The sequence below is a fragment of the Mchenga conophoros genome, linkage group LG9, assembly GCF_057382185.1.
Source record: "Mchenga conophoros isolate Kocher_MC1m ecotype Shallow Benthic linkage group LG9, M_conophoros_male_GT1.1, whole genome shotgun sequence".
NCBI lineage: Eukaryota > Metazoa > Chordata > Actinopteri > Cichliformes > Cichlidae > Mchenga > Mchenga conophoros.
Genome location: NC_140534.1, coordinates 12,216,880 through 12,221,541, shown reverse-complemented (window position 1 = coordinate 12,221,541; position 4,662 = coordinate 12,216,880). Strand labels below are relative to the sequence as shown.

The 4,662-nt window shown below is 39.4% G+C and overlaps 1 non-coding gene across 1 annotated transcript; it reads left to right on the top strand.

The window, feature by feature from the left end:
* The first annotated feature begins 321 nt into the window (after positions 1–321).
* Positions 322–403, top strand: trnas-uga (transfer RNA serine (anticodon UGA)). Its single transcript has one exon. It is a non-coding gene; the product is annotated as a tRNA-Ser (tRNA).
* The last annotated feature ends 4,259 nt before the right edge of the window (positions 404–4,662 follow it).

Here is a 4,662-nt window from a genome sequence, read left to right as displayed (position 1 = left end):
TGTGAGGAGAGGTTCAAGCAGGGTTATTTTCTCAGCAGAGGGCATTTTGCTCTGACAACACATCAGCCTCTCTCACTTTTGCCACAATGTGTGTTCTGTGCATCAGACTCAAAGAGAAGCACTTCTAATGATTACAACGGCACACGGTGAAAATATTAATTTTTGGCACAAAAAATCCTTTTTTTAGTTTTTATTTATAATTAAATGTACTGTCGTTGTTCATCACACTCAGACTGATTCTGTCTTGTATTACACGTCATAAAAGGGCTGCAACTGGCAATTTCCTGCTTTTTTTAAAATTTTGTAACAAGCCAGTGCTCTGCTGTGATGGCCGAGTGGTTAAGGTGTTGGGCTTGAAATCCAATAGGGTTTCCCCGCGCAGGTTCAAACCCTGCTCGCAGTGCATGTGAAGCTTTTTTTCTTTACAGAATTTCCCGGAGGAACCTGCCCGAGGGATTAATAAAGTTTTATCTAATCTAATCTAAATACAAGGCCTCCAAAAAGGAGTAAAAGTTAAGTTAACATACATTTAATTCAAGCTGATATAAAACACAAATCCATCAGAAGGAAAGTAAATCAAATGCACTGAGTTTGTAGAAACAGGCTGGAAACACACAAGATAAGCTAACAAAGCTAACAGGCCTAAGAGGGTCTATAAATACCCCCACACACACAAAATAATGAAGGGAAGTGGACACAGCTGGAGGACATGAAGCACAGCTGAAATAAATAAAGACAAATGAGTACCAAACCGAAACAGGAAGTGAGGAACAATGACTGAAAAACATAAAGGCATGAGCTTTACACAGAGAGAACAAACAGATGGATACTCCATCACTTTGGCATATGTTGCTTAACGGTAACATGCACAGTGGCCTTGTTGTTGACTTTGAGTGTTGATTTCTGTATAATGTTCTTTTGAGGCCTTGTACACCACCATGTACTATAGTGTATGTGCCACAGAATTATAGCCTTTCTTCTAGTGAATTCCTACAGTGGACAGGTTGTACTGTCTAGTCTTAAATAGTTGTGTGATTGCTCTATAAACCAGCAGCTGGTGCTTTGACTCCAGTGTGGTTTTCAGTATTTGCTCATGTGTTCCTTCATTTGCCTTTTAACTGTCTGTAATTTGAAGATACATACTCTTCTGAGAATCTAAATATAAAATATATAGGGTAAACATTTTCAGTAGGCTAACTCAAAACCCAAGCATGTAAAAGTCGGAATGATAATCATTATCTTTCACTGGCAATGAAGTCAGGATTTCTCAGTAAAATGGATGTACCATTTAGTTGCTTCTTCAGTCAGTCGTTTGGCACCATAGTGACAAGAGGAACGCGCTGTATATCAAATCAAATGAGCACATCCTCTGTCACCTTTTGTCTCAGGTTAAATTAGACATTAATTAAGTGTTTGACTCTTTCAGAGGGCAAACAAGAGAAAGCTGCAGTACCTGGTGACATGGGGCAGCTCTGTGAAAATACTGCATCATTAGCACATTATTAGTGTTTCTAAATGTCACACAGCCACGAAGGGGACACTGAACTATAGGGAAAAAGCCTTCATGTACAAGCCAAACTCTTATTTTGTTCAGAGTCCATTGTGACCTCTCAGAAAGTCACACAGGAGATCATTATTAACCTTCTGCAAAAGGATGGCAGGCTGTGGAGTGTGCATTTTTCCCTGTTTGCATGTGTGCTCTCATATTTCTGATTTTGTGTTGCTCATGTGTATGCACAATGAGATAGGAAGCGAGTGAAGGGGAACACCCAGAAAGAGAGAGAGATGGAGAGACAGAAATAAAAAGAAATAGAGTACGCTCATAAATCAAGTCAAGGTCCAGCCAGTTGCTGGTGCCACCGCAATTTTTTTTTTCCACTACCATGTTTCCCGACATTTGACGCTTCCATCTTCTCCCCTTTTAATCTCATCAACCTCAACAAGTGCAGGAGGAGGGGGCAGGGAGGGTTGCTGTCCGCTGTGTCAGATGAGGTCTGTCGATATCTCTCATCAAACAGGAGCTGATCAAAGGCCTGTCTGTGCCCATGCAGGCAGAAGGATTAAGCCACATCATGCACAACCTCCTTGACAAAAAAAAGCCTCTCCACACGAATAAAGAGATTAAGTCAAAAGTGAAATCTAATTCAAGGGGAATTGTTAAAATGAGGCCTCTACATTGTGCTCTATACCTGACAAGATCTGTGAGTGTGCAGCGTTTGTAAGCTTTGTTGCACATTAATAGTAGCAAGCTGGTGTTTTCTCAGTGAATGAACCAACTCACTACATACAGCTGGATAAGACTGATTTATTTTCAGCTGCTGGAGTGATTTAACAATATCGTCATGAGGCTTGTTACCGACTGCACTGCACCAGCTCTGATGTGTGGCTTTCAACTCTGTTTTTCTTTGTCCAATTTCACATGCAATATGAATATAGGTAAAAATAGCATGATAGTATTACAGTGTTACAAATATGAATTTGTTATTTGAAAATAGAATTTTCAAGATTATAACAAAAAAAATTTCACTCTTATTCACAGATGTTTTTAAACAAATAACAAGAAACCACAGTAATACTGTAAAAAAAAGTGAGTGAGGAGAAAAGCGGGCAGATGAGCTCTTCACACCAACAGTAGATTATTTTTTTCTTGATAAGAGCCAGTGTATATTTAAGGTGCATCAGGACTTACCCATCCAATAAGGGCAGATAATTTGTCACTGAGGGCCATTCAAATTATTATCATTAGCAGTCCAATCTGCGGGTGGGATGTGCCTCTGATCTGATGGTTGGGCTTTGCTTCTTCTGATCCACTCCTTGTAAATCACTTATAGAAATGAAATGTTCCTGTACAATGTTAACCCGATGTTGTTCTACTGCCTTTCATGGTGTAACTGCAACATGTGAGTGTTTCAGTACCACGCCAATATGCTAGACACCCCTCACTGATTAGATATCTCCAAATATAAAATCTATGTAACCGTTGAACTGAATTGTTGTTCATTCATATCGGCTCAGGCTATAGTTAGGAATCCAGTAAGGAAAGCAAATAAGCAAAGTAAGTAAATATTACTCTGGGCCAGGGGTGTCCAACTCCAGGCCTCAGGGGCTGGTGTCCTGCAGGTTTTAGATGTGTCCTTGATCCAACACAGCTGATTTAAATGGCTAGATTACCTCCTCAGTATGTCTTGAAGTTCACCAGAGGCCTGATGATGAACTGATCATTTGATTCAGGTGTGTTGACCCAGGGTGATATCTAAAACCTGGAGGACACTGGCCCTTGAGGCGTGGAGTTGGACACCCCTGCTCTGGGCTCTCTTATGCAGTTTTCTATTTCGGTTTTCATTGCATACATTCAAATTTACAGTGAAGGTGTACATTTCTGGAGAGAGAACCAAAATTATTAGAATTTCACTCTCTGTAGTTAGCGGTTGGCTGTGTTACACCAGTTAACCATTTGCATTTGACTAATCTAATTTAATTCTAACATCTGAAAGATAGCCAGCATCATGATTTTTCTCAGACAATGACCATGCCCATTATGGAGGGGCGATGGCTTTGAAGCTGTCTCTCAAAGCCAGTCTCTTTGATGTCCACAAAATCCAAAGCAAACTACTTTAAATAGGTTAATGGAGCGCCAATAGACCTCATTTGCCTTTACTGACTGATATGATACATGTTACCATCTTTACTTAACAGGTCAACATAAGCAGTGCAGCTTTATATTCTCCCTTCAACTCATTGCTGAAGGGAAACTATAACTATTTAACACTGGATACTGTTAAAAAGTAAGAATGTGTATTTTGATTGGCATTTAAAAAAAAGTCTTCAAAATGTAAAACTCTGTTGCTCTTTACTGCATCAGTAAACAGGCTAAGGTCATTTAATTCTTTGACAGACAGATCCAAGAGAAAAGAAAGGAAGATATTTTGTTAAAATTACTTTTCACTACATGACAAAGTTAAATGACTGACAAGACTTGAGGAGAATCAGATTTTCTTAAACTGCCCTTTCTCACAAGTGCAGAGCAGGGGATGGTCCCCTTCAAAGGCGTCCTCGCTACTGGAAACGATCTGTCTGATTTTGGCACGGGCGGCGTCTAGGAGAGCGCGCAGGAGGCAGGACACAGGACAACCCATCACTCACTGTGAGTTCACACCTGCAGTATTCTCACATCAATGCAATCTGTTATCACACAAGCTTTGTGGTAGGGAGCTGGCAGATGATGATGTTTAATATTCAGTCCCACTGGGTCAGTATGCTGTGGCTAACAACTAGGAAACACAGTTAGCATACCCATAGTGCCCAAAACAAAACAAACAAAAAAATGTTCATAAAAACAAAAACATCTCATCTTATTACAGCAGATAATGAAAAGTCAGGGTATAGTCACCAGTCATGGTTTTACTCTCTTTGTCATAGACTTATGAGTAAAAATGCACAATTATGGTGTAGTGTAGCTTACTGCCTCGTTGTATTCTGAACAGTGTTGGTCAAGTTACTTGAAAAAAGTAATCAGTAACTAATTACTGATTACTTCCCAAAAAAGTAATCCCGTTACTTTACTGATTACTTATTTTCAAAAGTAATTAATTACTTAGTTACTTAGTTACTTTTTAAAAACACAATTTACAACCTGAATAGGTGATAAATAGCTCTTTCAGC